Raw genomic sequence first — 15,557 nt, 5'->3', positions numbered from 1 at the left:
GAGTAGTCAGGCTTAACTTAATAGGCAATGTATGAAGCATTTGCGCAACACATGGATCTTTTGTGTTCCATGTGGACACAGTAACAGAGTAACACAGTGAAAACACCACAAAAGATCCACACTAATTTAGGAAAACAGAGAACAATTTTAGAAATAAAACAAGACCAAAACAACACAAATCCAATCAGTGTACTTTGAGAAATGAGAAGCAGCAAGCGCTGAAATAGTTAATTGTTAAGGCTGGACCGGGACATAGTCAAGAGTTCCGGCCAACTGCATTGGAGCGGGGGCCAGATACAGGGCCCATGCACTGAGCAAAAGTACATTGATACTGGTCTCAACCAATGAGATGTAGTGTGCAGCCGAGCAATAAGTCAATGATCACCACACAGATGGGGAGATACGCAAGAACTTTCCATGCAACAGTGGTAATGTGTTGGTTCTGTGAGCGATGTGCCAGTTCTGAAGTGCAGCAGTCCAAAATGCGATGTGCCTGGTTTCTTCAAGCTGTAGAGGTGATGCGTTGATCTTCTCGAAGCAGTGCTGGCGATGCATCAGTTCCAGAGTGTCGGTTCAAGAGGTGATGCTTCGGTTCCAAGTGCAATGCATTAATCTGCTTCTTGAAACGACAGTGATGCGTTGGTCCTGATTGGTGCAATGGTGTTGATGCATGAGTAGTGGCAGATGCACAGTTTTCTAATCACTTCCAAGAGTCCAGGATTGGGTAGGTCTCTCTTGGCAGAGCAAGACTTGCAACAAGCAAGGGCCAGGTGCTGTTTGTAGGTTGAAGAGAAGTCTTTGATATCCTTGACACCTCGACAACCCCAGCGACCCCAACTCCACTATCCTTATTGACAACCTCACCAGTATCGGACTTAAACAACTCATCAACACACCAACCCACAGAGAAGGACACACCCTCAACCCCATCTTCGCAGCAGGAAACAGCGTCCAAATCAGCTACACAACGCAGCCGCCATGGACCGACCACCACTGTGTACACTTCGCCATCAACAAACCGAAGGCACCCCAACCAGCCCTACACCCACCACGAAGGAACTGGAGCAAGGTTACGGACGAGCAACTTAACTCCACCCTCACCCGAGACAACCACACCTGGGCACCCGACACAAACAAAACAGCCAGAGAACTCCACACCTGGATCTCCAACTGCACAGATGAGCTCGCCCCTCTAACCAACCTTGACACACAATGCCCCAGGAAAGTGGCCTGGTTCACCACCGCTCTCCAAGAAGCCAGACAGACCTGCAGACGCCTGGAGAAGAACTGAAGAAACACCAAGACAACTGAAAACCACACCGCCTACAAGGACGCCATGATGGACTACCACAACCAGATCAGAGCCACCAAGAGGAACTTCATCCACAACAAAATCCTGGTCAACTCCACCAACTCCGAGGAACTTTCAGTGTCATTCAAGAATTCACCAACCCACGCAGTGAAGCCACAGACATCACCCCATCCCAAGACCTCTGTGATGAGCTTGGAACCTATTTCCACCTCAGGATCAAAAACCTCTATGACAACTTCATCCACCAGGCGCCACAGACTGCCCCCCGCCCCCCAGAAACACCAGCCAGCCCACCATCTCCAACTGGACACCGATCACGGACTAAGACACCACCTCGACCGTGAAAAACATCCACTCGGGGTCCCCCACTGACCCCTGCCCCCCTCACATCTACCACAGAGCTGCCATCGCACCCAACCTACAACGCACCATCAACACCACCTTCAAAACAGGCACCTTCCCAGATGACAGGAAGCGCGCAGAAGTCAGACCCCTGCTCATGAAGCCCACACCTGACCCCGCCGACCTCAAGAACTATCGGCCCATCTCGCTCCTCCCCTCCGCAGCCAAAGGTGCAGAGAAAACATTCAACAGGAAACTGACAAGATTCATGAAGAGAACGCTATCCTCGACCCATCCCAATCCGGATTCCGAAGCAACCACAGCACAGAGACCGCCCTACTCGCCACCACAGACGACATCCGCACCCTCCTGGACCAAGGCCATTCCGCAGCCCTCATCCTACTCAACCTATCAGCAGCCTTCGAAACCATCTCCCACCACACACTAGTCGCCAGACTACATGACGCAGGCATACAAGGAACAGCCCTGGACTGGATCCGATGATTCCTCACCTCACTGGAAGAAGCCAAAGGATCAGACTCCCACCCTTCCTCTCCAACCCCACGAAAATCACCTGCGGAGTCCCACAGGGTTCATCCCTGAGCCCCACCCTCTTCAACATCTACATGGCCCCCCTCGCAGACATGGTCCGACAACACGGCCTTAACATTGTATCCTATGCTGACGACACCAAGCTCATCCTCTCCCTCACCAAAGACCCCACCACTGCCAAACTCAACTTCCAGAAAGGAATGCAAGATGTCACAGTCTGGATGACCAACAGCTGCCTGAAGCTCAATGCCGAGAATACAGACGTCCTCGTCCTCGGTACCACCCCTTCTGCATGGGACAGCACCAGGTGGCTGACTGCCCTCGGAAGCCCACCTACCCCCTTAGACCACTTCAAGAACCTCGGCATTGTACTCGACTCATCACTCACCATGAACCGACAGGTCAACGCCGTCACCTCCAGCTGCTTCAACACCCTCCGCATCCTCCGTAAGACCTTCAAGTGGATCCCTCATGAGTCAAGGAAGACAGTCACCCATGCACTCATCACCAGCAGACTGGACAATGGAAATGCACTCTACGCTGGCATCAACAAGTCCCTACTCCGCAAACTTTAGACAAAACAGAACACCGCCGCCAGACTCGTCCTCGGTATCCCCGGACACAAACACATAGGCGAACATCTACGAAGTCTCCACTGGCTCCCTGTGGAGAAAAGAGTCACTTTCAAAATCCTCACGCCTACAAATGCCTACACAGCAACGGACCCACATACCTCGACAGAATCAACTTCCACGTACCCAAAAGAAACCTGCGATCTTCCAACCTCGCACTAGCCGAAACCCAGCGCATCCACAGAGCCAGAGCAGGGGGAAGATCCTTCTCTCACATTGCAGCCAACACCTGGAACGAGCTACCGGCAGACATCAGATGCGCCCCCTCCCTGAAAACCTTCAGGAAGACCTTCAAGACCTGGCTCTTCTGCTAAACAGATCTGCGGACCCCCCCCATCAGTGTCTTGAGACCCTCACGGGTGAGTAGCGCGCTTACAATTCCCTGATTGATTGAATGATTGAGACTTTCAAACAGGAGGCAAGCCAAAAATCCCTTGGCTATAATTAGGGTTTGGGATGTAGAGTTGCAGGTTCAGTCCTTGTCACTCCCAGGTTTGTAAGGTTACTTGTGTGGGACTGCAGGTAGCAGGCCAACACAACAAAGCAGTCTAGCAGAGTGGCAATCCCTCCAACACCATAGCAGTCCTTTTTCCGGGTAGAATATCCGCAGTTCCAGAAGTGTTTGAGTTGGGGTATCAGAGGTCCCGTACTTATATCAGTTGGGCCTTTGAAGTGGGGAGACTTCAAAGAGATGACTTTGAAGTGCACACCTCCCTGCCTTTTCTGCCCTGGCTCCAGTCTCACTACGGGGTTTGCAGATCTTTGAATGGGGAAAGAACACAGCCCTTTCACGTGTAAGTGTCAACTCCTCACTTACACCCTGCCCAGGATGGCCATCAAGATGTGGATTGTCCATCAGTCACATCTAAGCTCCCATTGCTTGTGATTGTTTATAGTAAGAAAATGCCAACTTTTTAAAAGTAGCATTTCCAGAATTATCCAACTTCACCATTAGTTGTGTTATTAAATTGTGATTCCAGAGAAACAAATTTGGCAGTCCCTGTTAGAAATCGGGTCATTTGTTGGCAGCAGTTTTCACCCTGTCCAAGTAGGGACCACAATTTTAGTCAACGTAAGCTAGATACACACTAAATGATAACCTGTGCTCACCCTCTGGTAGCTTGCCACAGAGCAGTAAGGCTTATCTAAAGAGGCAATATGAAAAGTATTTGTGCAACATACACACAAACACACACATTAACACAATGTAAACATCACAAAAATACTCCACACATTTATTAGAGAAATATATAATAATAGTATGAATAAAACAAGATCAACACAACAAAAATCCAATAAGTAGAACTGGAGCTATGAATTTTTAAAGAATAAACCAAAGAGTAGTGTTTGGTGTCAAACAGCGCTTAGGGATTACTTGAAGTCATGCTGGACCAAGGTAAATCCAAAGTGTAGGCCAACCGCAATGGAGGGCAGGCCAGCCACAGGACCCATGCAGGGCCTACTGGAAAAGTGTCTTGAAAGATGCCACCGTCGGCGTCGAAGTTTCGATGCGTTGGTTCTGATTCACGCAGTCGGGTTCATGTGATGTTGCGAAACCTCACAGTCGGGTCCTGTGTCTGCATCGAACCACCTTCAATGCAAGCATGATGTTGTCATCGAGCCCCGCAGTCGGTTCCTATATCATCGTCGAGTCGTACAGGGATCTCCTAGGATCGGTATTGCAATGGGGTCGAAGGGCACTGCGTGGGTTCCAATTGACCCAAAGTCATCACTGCATCAATTCCAATGGTCCTGGACAGCAGAAATCACCTTCCAAGGGACCTGGACTAGATTGGCATCACTTGGGACAGGGCAAGACTCACAGATGACAGAGTCCAGGTGTTGTTGCAGAGTTGCAGGGAGTCTTTATTGGTCCTCAGACTTCAGAACGGGGAGCAAGACTGCAAGCCCTTGGAGTGACTCTGAGTTCATGTAATGTGGGTCCAGTCCTTGTCCTTAGTAGGGCAGAGATCAGCATGCAGCATGGTAGCTCAGCAAAGCAGTTCCTTCAGAGAAGCAGTCAGGCAAGTTGGTAATTCTTTTGGCAAAGCACTCTTTACTCCTGACATTTTTCACTGGCCCAGTAGTGTACTTGCTTGGTATGGTCAGAGCCCCAGTACGTATGCCCAAATGTGCCTTTGAAGTGGAGGTGACTTTAAAGCAGGCACTTGAAGTGCACAGGTCCCCTTTCATCCCAGCCTTGTCTGCCAGGCAATCTGTGGGGAGTAATCAGCCCTTTTTGTGTGGGACACATGACACTGCCTATTCAGGTGTCAATGTCAGCTCCCCTTCCTCTTTATGCTCAGGAAGAGATATCAGAATGTAGATTAATGCAGATGAGTTCTCTCTCACACCCACCCTTCCTATGTTTGTTGCTGTCTAAAGGGAATGCACAAAGTGTAGCCGTCACCCACCCCAGACATGTATTGGAGACAGACTACAGGCACACAGAGCAGTAAGAGCAGGGGAATGTCCCCTTTCTTAAAGTGGAATTTCTAAAACAGTAATGTTAAATCCAACTTTACCAGTAAAGAGGATTTATCAGTACCATTCCAAAAATATGAAGCATGATGCACCTACTCCTTCCTAATCAGGAATTGCAGCTCAAACGTGTTTTAAGGTTTTCTTAAATGCCAGCCAATAACAAATTGAGCTGTTTGTCACTACCAGGACATGTAAAACTTAAAAGTACATGTCCTAACTTTTAATTACACAGTACCCTGCCCTTAGGGCCAACTACGGCCTACCTAGGGATGACTTATGTGCAATAAAAGGGGAGTTTTAAGGCTAGGCAAGTGGTTATAAACACCATGTTGAAGTGGCAGTCCTGAGACAGGCTTGTAAGGTTACTTGTGTGGGTGGCACAACAGTGCTGCAGGCCCACGAGTAGCATTTAGATTACAGGCCCTTGGCATATGGTATACCACTTTACAAGGGACATATACGTAAATCTAAATGCCAATCATGCATACACCATGTTTTGGGGAAGAGTACATGCTCTTTAGCATAGGTTAGCAGTTGTATAGTGCTCAGAGTCCTAGGGCCAACAAAAAGATACAGTAAAAAGAGGAAATAAGCAGGCAAAAGTTGGGGGAGAAGAACACCCTAAGCATGCCAGGTCTAACAGTCCCATCTCTTGCGAATTAGAAATTACACTTATAAAATGTAATAAGGCAATCTCAATGTTATCCTGTGGGAGAGGTAGGCCTTGCAGTAGTAAAAATTAAATTTAAGAGTATTTCCCTACCAGGACGTGTAAAACGTACAAGTACATGTCCACCTTTTTAAATGCACTACTCCCTGTCCATGGACTGTCCAGGGCCTACGTTAGGAGTGAGCTATGTGCAATGAAAAGTAAGGTTTGGGCCAGCCAAGTGAATTTACTTCCCATGTTGACATGGCAGCATAAAACTGCACATACAAGCCCTGCCCCTGCAGTGGCAGGCATGAGACATGTTTATAGGGCTACTTAAGAGGGTGGCACAATCAGTGCTGCAGGCACGCTGGTAGTATTTAATTTACTAGCTATGGGTACATGCAGTGCATTTTACTCGAGACTTATAAGGAAATTAAATATGCCAATTGTGGATAAGTCAATGTTACCATGTTTTAAGTATAGAGCACATGCACTTTAGCACTGATTTAGCAGAGATAAAGTGCCAAGATTCCTGAAGCCAGCAAAACAAAGCTAGCAAAAACAGTAAAAATAGGAGGTCTGAAGGCAAATGTTCAGGGGAGACCATCCCAAGGATGTCAAGTCTAATAGGTAATAAATTCAGAGTTGTTTCTAACAGGGGCCCAAATTGTATGAAGCCTGGTGCCACAAAAATCATTAAGATAGCTCTGATACATCTATTGTGGTGTGTAAGTATTCTTGAGGCCATGCTCTCCTTTAGGCAACTGGTCTCTATGAATGTCACTAGCTCCTTAATATGGCAGTGTAGGAAGGTGGGATCCTTCTGCATGTGCACCGACAAATTTTGCTTGGTGCTAAGCTGGTTTTTGACTAGTCTGATTGGGATCCTGCTAATCAGGACCCCAGTTTATCTGCTTTCTCCCTAAACTGTTATGTTATGTACTTAGGTACACTGCAGATTGGATACTGGGGTACCCTTGTCAGTCCCTAGAATGTGGTACCCTTGTACCCAAGGCATAGGTACCCCATATGTCTCCCATGGCCTGCAGCATGTATTATGCCATCCATGAGAGACCATGCAAAATGGAACTACAGGCCTGCCATTGCAGCCTGTGTAAGTTGGTGCATGCACCACTTACTATAGATATAGGTTTACTATATCCAAGGGTCACCGCTCTTACAACCTATTAGTCACTCTTAAAGCGGGCCTTTACAATCCTGAGGGCAGGGTGCTTGGTTTTAAGTGAGTGGGTGCCACTGCATGAGCAGGGCACCCCTTCAGCCTTCGGAGTCCATTCTCTTGGGTTGTGAGTAATGCAGCCATAGACTAACATAGAGGGGCATTACATGACCGCGTGATGACCAACTCTAAAACAGCTGAAACAACCCGTATAGTGTTTGGTGTCAAACATGTTGAAATCATAACCCCACACTGGTAACCCGTGTGGGAGGTATGATTCCATCCCTCAGAAGCAAGCTTCTTGGGGTCCCTTGTGTTCCCTGTACCAGCCTTCTAGTCCCGGACAGCCTAAAATGGTAACTACCGACCAGAGACACATTTCTGCCCTCCTGCTGCTTAGCCAAGCTCGAGCAGGGGAAGGCAAGACAATAGGCATCCTTTCGCAGGGAGTTGTGACCACCTCCCAGACAGGATTAATTGTTTTAGGGCTGGGTGGGCACGTTTCGGAGAACCTGAAAGTCTGCATGAGGGGCACATATGGTGTCCCGGGGCATAGTTTAGTTCAAACCAGTCCTGGGAGTTGTTGGCTCTAATTCTGGCGTGAAACTGGATAAAGGCCATGGAATTAACCTCTCCACTGTCCAGACCCTCCCCTGGGAGGGTCCCCTGAATCTTTCCAACCCTCTTCTTTGGGTACTTAAGGGCTTACCTGGCTGAATGACCTTCGATTCATCGTTGACAAGATTCTGAAAAAGAAACCACTGCACTTCGACCGTCTGGGCACTCTGGACATTACTGGACTTCGTTTGGGCCCGACTTTGTCTCCCTCTCAGTTTGCTGCATTGTCTGTGCCTGTGCACCATACAGGACATGTTGAGCATCAAGGACAACTGAAGATAATCTCCCTTGGAGTGAAGGAGTCACTCCCCTGCATTCGCAGGCACCTCAACACTGCTGACCGCTCTGCTGATCCTGAGCTGCTAAGGACTCCGCAGGGTCTAGCAACACAGGAGCTGGGTTTCTACGTCCCTCTTGGCCCTCTTACCAAGTTTGAGATCAGAATCTCTCATGGGGGCTGCAATACCCGAACCCCTGTTTTTGTATTTGCAAGTGCATGTGCTTGTCGGCATTTCCTGAACAAGTGCATTGGGCTCACAATAGCCCCAACCTCTGGAACCATTTCCTATCAAGATCTTCGACTTCCTCGCACTGAGTGCTCCACGGGCTGTTGTTTGGTGAAATCGCTCGTGGTCCTCGCACGACTTCTGTGCCTCCAGCCTGTGCATCCAGTTGAAGATCAACGTTGCTTTTCCTGGGCTCTCCAAGTTTCTCCAGGCTCGCCCTGTGTGTGGTGAGTCTCCTGGACCTTGCTGGTCCGAACCGTACACTTTCTTGACCTTCTGCATAGGTTGCCCTTGCCAATGCATGTTGGTGCTCCCGCTGGACACTGACCACTCAGCACTCAACATCCTTCGTGGGACAGCTGACATCCAGCTCCTGGTTGTCCTCGACATCTTCTGGTCCCCGCAGCTGCAGAGTCAAGTACTTCATCAACCAACCTGAGGCACCCGACATCGGTGGGCATTCGTCTACCGAGCCCCTGGTCACTCTCCAGTGACTCAGACTCTGTCCCCTCTGCTTTCAGGTACTCTTCAACAAGAATCCACATTTGGATTCCAACTGGCACTTTTCTCCCTTCCAGCAGCGGCTCTTCTTCGAAGTCTAACATTGGGTTCGACGGCAGTTTCCGACACCACTTCAGACCTATGCACCCGGCTTCCCTGGGATAGGTAACTCGGGTACCTTGGTATCCATGGGTGGGGTGTCTCTCCAACCTTCTGTCTTCCATGGGTTTCTTCGAAGTCCACTGGGAAGGGTCCTTTAACTCTAAAACTCCAACCACGACTTTCACATAGAGTTGTACAGAGCACGCAGTAGTGTTCTCACACGGCACCCGTCCTCCAGGGGGTCCCCATCTACTCACTTTGGGTGGTTCCTTGGGGTCCAAGCAATTCTACGACCTCTCAACACTGGCTTGACTAGAGTTGTGGTTCTTATACCATTTTCTTAGTATATGGTTTGGTCCCCCCTGGGGCCCACTGTGTATTAGTGCTATTTACTGTCATTTCTGTGCTTAAGCATTGTGTGCTTTGTGATTATCTCCATGTAGGAGATACTGTGTCATACTAGATAGTGTTATATTAATAAATACATGTTTTTATAACTACTGTGTGGTTCTCCTTCATTTAATCAATACTATATGGTTGCATTCTGGTAAAACAAGCTGCCTAACATTGCTTCAAGACTGAGCCTGAAGGCTGCTCTCCACAGCTACCACTTGGATAGGTTTCTAAGGTTATCTTTGACCTCTTAAATAACCAGAAGGGTTGTTTGGACTGGTGAAAGGTGCCTACTTTAATTAGGGGTGAAACCCCAAAACCAGTCCTAGGATGCTTGTTTATGGTCCAGGGAGAACCTGGCTTGGCAGTTCAGGCTGGACTGTTCCCATGAGGCACAGTGTCAAGACTGATTTGCATATGGCCAGGTCTAAACTGGGGTGGCATGGTGAGCAAAAGAATGATGAATTAGTCTAGACCTCTTGACTGGGGGTGAATGTTTTGATTTGTTCTGCATTCCATCCATCAATTGTGTGTCTTTTGCTTTCTCGCCCTAAGTGCGCCAGGTATGCCAAGAAGTGGGTCCTGGGCTCACTGTGCCACTGGAATCAAGCTATCCTGGCTGAAGAGGGGTGAAACCCCCAAACCGGTCCTAGGATGCTTGTTGCCGGTCCAGGGAGGACCTGGCTTGGCAGTTCGGTCTGGACTGTTCCCATGAGGCACAGGGTCAAGACTGATTTGCATATGGCCAGGTCTAACCTGGGGTGGCATGGTGAGCAAAAGAATGATGGATTTAACCCAGATCTCTTGACTAGGGATGAATGTTTTGATTTGTTCTGCATTCCGTCCATCAATTGTGTGTCTTTCGCTTTCTCGCCCTAAGTGCGCCAGGTATGCCCAGACGTGGGTCCTGGGCTCACTGTGCCACTGGAATCAAGCTATCCTGGCTGAAGAGGGGTGAAACCCCTAAACCCGTCCTAGGATGCTTGTTTCCGGTCCAGGGAGGACCTGTCTTCGCAATTCGGGCTGGACTGTCCCCATGAGGCACAGGTTAAAGACTGATTTGCATATGGCCAGGTCTAAACTGGGGTGGCACGGTCAGCAAAAGAATGATGTATTTAACCCAGATCTCTCAGGCAGCAGTTTACATTTTTCTTTAAAGATGTAAGGGATAAAGTAACCTCTGGCATACATTATAAGGATATTGCAAGTCGTCACGGAGTTTCATAACCATATAGAGGAAAGAGGACAAGTTTCTTTGTAAGGTTATGGAACTCTGAGGTGACTTGCAACATCCTCATCATGTACATCAGGGGATACTTTATCCCATATAATAAATACATGGTCAAATCATCACCTTACCCACAAGCCACTTGAGAACTTTGTGTGCAGCTCTTTCATATGAAAGAGCTGCACACAGTTTGCAAGCATGAAGAATAAAAATAAAACCTCTAGTGCAAAGTTTAACACATCAAACACCTGTTAGATTTTAATTGCAAACAGACATTAGAAACAAGCTGCATTGTCTCTGAACATATAGAAACATACAGAAAAATTCTAGCTTATATCTAAAGAGTTCTAAAAATAAAAATGTTCTCTTTGCTTGTCATTCTAAGCTTTAAAATAGAGCAGAAGAAAGAAAAGTAATGTTCAGTTTTGGTTGCTTTAAACAGATTCTTCAATTATGCTCTGTGACCTGATCTGCCTTTCATCTGGGCTAATGGTTGCAGGCATTGTGACATCAGAACTGGACAGTAATTTAGCCTTATAGCTCACTACGTAGGGCTTTACCGGTTGTCAAAGGCGCTGAATCCGGTGAGACTCGGGCCTATAGCGGGAGACTCCTCAACATTCTGTGTTCTAATAACGTATAATAGTCAAGCTCTGGCATCTTTTCTTTATAATCAGGGACTGAGGGGCATATCACCAAGGCGGGGCAATGAAATTGCCGCAGGTTTGCGGCTGTTTTCGGCCGAAAAGCGGCGATAACTTCATCGCCTTATCAGCAAAGACACACTATCGCGTGTTTTGCTGATTTAGCTCCCGTTTCCAGCATGCCTAACTTTGCATCGCTAACGAGATGCAAAGTAGGCGTGGCTGTGAAACCAACCAGGGGGAACTTTCGCAAAGGAAGCTTCGTGATATTATCAAGGAAGGCATACTTAACATGGGGGGTGGATTGTGTGGCCAAGACCACAGGCCCCTATCATCTAGGATATCGCCGTTTTCCACAATGAAAACGGCGATATCCCAACTATCTCTGGAATTTTTATCGCCTCGGCAATGCGCGTTTTTAATAACGCGCTAACCGGGCGATAAATTCCAGAGATAGCCGGCGATAAATATGCAAGCGCTAAGAGCGCTTTGCGATATTTATCGCCGGAACTTGATAATATGCCCCTGCGTGTGTCACAAGTCGACGATTACAGTGATTAGAGAACCAATCCCATGTAGTATATGATTATACAGTTTATGAAAAATATACAGGACACAATTTGCACTAGTGGCAGAGCAGATCAAAATAGTGAGCTAAGTCCTGCTCCTATTATGGAGCGCCCTTTATTCTGCTCTGATTGACCAGCCTCCCATTTACAGATCTGACCAGCTAACCAAAATCATATTGATTGATTAACTGCTGAAAAGAGAAATCTATTTCTCATATAATGGAAACCTGTTGTTTAAAAATCCAACAGGTTTCCATTGATTAATACAGTCATTCTAATCAACCTAGAAGACAAAAATGAGTATCTACATCATGCCCTACCCCCATAATAATTGTTTAGTTTGTAGAAATTCACTAAGTAACTAGGAATGTAAAGTAAATATAGCATCAACGAGGGATAACGGCATCATAGAGAATTATTGCCATCTACTGGTCAAAAGATATATAAACTCAATCCTACTCGGAAACTTTACTCTGATTGTGTTGCATGTCTGCTTTATTTGCTGTCACTTGTTATAGGAATGCAACTAAACCCAAGAAATTTAAAATATGTATGATATCGCTACAGAAAAATAACAAAAATATAGTTTTTGGGGCTTACTTTTTCAGTAATAATACAAGTCATACCAATAATAGGACCAATGCATTGAGACCAATTTACTTTAGGATCAGTTGCCACTCATAGGTACGTCTCCAATGAGGTTCAGCCATTCCGATAAATTGATCAATCCCTTGAAAGCAATGAAGTTTTTCTTTTAATAGCTAAGGCTCAGATTTAGTGGTATATTTATTAAAGGCTTGCTTCACGTTTGCAACAAGCAAAGCGATACATGCATGATGCAAGCCTCTAAGTCCAATTTATAAAACCGCACCAAGGCAGATTGCGTGCCTTTGAATAGTTTCAAAAATCTGGAGTAAGGCAACGCAGCACAAATCACTGCATTGTCTTACTCTGCACAAAGGAGGCATTCCAAGGGTGTTGCGGTGAGTGTTCCCACGCAATTCCCATGGTTGACTTGTAAACCTGGGAATGCGCCAAAATCTTTAACCTCCCTAGGTGAGGTGTATTTCTCCTCGATTTTTCCTCTTTATATGTGTGCTGCATGCAGGGGAAAAAGCCTCTCAGGATTGCGTTTGTGCAGGAAGGCGCACCTTCCTGCACAAAAACAATCCTGCATGCAAGGAAGTAACCATTGCACCATGGTGCAAGAATGCTTGTGAGGCTGCCAATGTGGCTTCAGTGCAAGGGATAAGGATAGGAATGCGCCTTATTGGATAAATACTGTGTATTACTACCCTTTCCCAGTGACGCAGGGCAGCACAGCAAGGTGACATGCTGCGCTGCCCTGCACCACTGATTTTATAAATATACCCCTTAATGTCTGATTGGGTGCTCCTGTAATGGAAATCAATGCTATGCTTGGCAAAGTATTGTTAACAGCAGAGTCAATCAATTTTTCTACCTCAAATATATATTGGGCGGAAAAGCTGACGAGTGCAACGCAAAAATAACTTTGCATTGTGTAACGTGAAACCCTAGTTAATGAATGCATTAGCCTAGCTTGGATGTCAGTCACAAGCATGTAAAATGGCTCCTTTGCTTACTGTTGTAGCAGTAAAATACAGTAATTAATGGTGTTCAATGGGCCTTTCAAAGAACTGGGCCCAGTGCCACTGCACATGCTGCACAATTTTATTACTCTTGAATGAAAAGAAGGAGAACAGCAGAAAGACGCCTAAGATTTCACGTGAAGGCAGATCTCTTGAAACAGCATGGCCTCACTTTGTGGAAATCCTATCACCACATACAATTAGATGTCAATTACGCGTGAGGAGAATATCACAGATTATTCACATATGTAAAATGTAACTTCTGCACAACTCCACATTATAGATGGCTTTATCCTGAACGATGTTATGGCAAAGAAATTTCTACTGGAGTGCATGCAAATGTCACATAAGATCCAGCTTTCTCACTTGTGTGCAGTGGCGCAAACCTTGGCATAAAGTTAACGCTCATGTTTTCCGTTTCATTTCATAAAACTTTATTTCGGTCGAGCAACCATAAAAGCGAGCATGATAAAACAGTACATTAAAATTCATGTTACTTTCAAAATTATTCATTAGTTGCCATGCTTGTTTTGCATAGATCTAGTTACAGCACCTACATAGATCTAACTGTAGAAACCAATATACAATGGCGCCTCACCTATACACAATAATTCATGAGCTTATGTAGGTTAGATAATTACAGAGACAGAGGCGCTGACTAATGAAACAAAGCCCTGGTCAAAGCCCATGAGTATTAAGAGGCATGGCCCAAATAATATGAATTTGTTTAAAAATGTAAAATAGCCATACAATGTCAGTTCCTTCGTACATGTTATGACTAAAAAAGAAAAAAAAACAGACAGTGATTTATACTACTAAAAACATGCCGGCTTGATTGAATTTTTGTGAATTAAAACTAATGAGAGGTAGAAATTCTTTACAGGACCTATAATTTGTGAAGGCAAGATTGATTTTGTTACAGTTTGATCTTGTCTACCAACTTCCAGCGCCTGCGAAACATAGAGGTCACAAATCGCGGTACACCAAATACAATGGGTCTGCGTGTGTCGTATTCTAAAACTCTAAATGCCTCTGCACAGTGTGCAAACCCTAAATTCCTGCACAAAGTAACTATCCAAGATTTCCTTGCTAATTTATAGGCTGGACAAAAAAAAGATAACATGAAGTTCAGATTCATTCTCACAGCTGCAGGCTGGGCACTCCCTCCGGACCGCGCCCGTACATTTGCCAGAAAAAGCACGGAGTGGGAGGGTGCCCAGTCTGAACTGAACATAAAGTTTCCTTGACAGGGGTGGATGAATATCGTCTAGAAAAGCCTCAAATTAATATTCCTCCTTCAGAGATAGGAATTTGACTGTCAATTGTCCAGTGGACGGGTTCCCTAGCACCTGTGCTAACTTGCTTATTCGATAGGCATTCACTAGATCAGAACGGGAAATTGAAGGGCAAGATTCCTCCGGATTAGTCCACAGGCTCAGTTTACCCAGCCTGTTGCATTCATTTTTTACATAGGTGAACCAGGGGATTTTTGCCACACCAGGGATACTCAATATCTCTTTCAATTCTGTTCTGTACACATTCAACTCGGTGTCACCCATAATCTGCGCCAGAATGTGAGGGGTTTCAATCCTATGTCCTCCCCAATTGGTCTGATCCCCACATCTAGCCGGAGTGGGGTGGGGTGAGAGGTGAGAGGAGTGTTGCAAGGGAGACGCAAAAGTTGCCTCATGAAACTGTTTTCTACTTTACTCAGATCTTGACAGCAGCAGTGCCCCCATAGTTCAGCCCCGTATAGGGTCGCACCTTTGGCTTGCATCTTGTAAATATCTACTACAGGGACAGCAGGTTTGAAGGAGGAGTTTCTTAATAATTTGATGATTCGCCCCGATTTCTGCGCTAGCTTAAGTTTCGATTTGGCAATTTGTGGGCCCCATTCCATGTTTTCCATCAGGGTGACCCCTAGATATTCAAATACCGTCACCCTGTCCAGTCTGATGCCATCTAAGTTTGGGTTTAGACGGAGTGTTTTAGGTGGATTAAAAATCATGAACTTGGTTTTTAGGGTATTTATCTCCAATACCCGGTTATTGCAGAAGGTGGCAAAACAGTCCAGGATCCTTTGTATGCCCATAGGGGATTTGGACATTAGGAGGGTGTCATCGGCAAACATGATTGCGGGGACCTTGGTGCCTGCCAGTTTTGGTGCATCGTTTTTCCTCACCTCAGTAAGTTGGGCCATTAGAGTAGGGTGACCAGAATTTTAAAGCAAAA

This window comes from Triturus cristatus, chromosome 11 (assembly GCF_964204655.1).
Source record: "Triturus cristatus chromosome 11, aTriCri1.1, whole genome shotgun sequence".
In the NCBI taxonomy this organism is placed as follows: domain Eukaryota; kingdom Metazoa; phylum Chordata; class Amphibia; order Caudata; family Salamandridae; genus Triturus; species Triturus cristatus.
The sequence above is the reverse complement of the archived record's forward strand: the minus strand, read 5'-3'. Positions refer to the sequence as shown.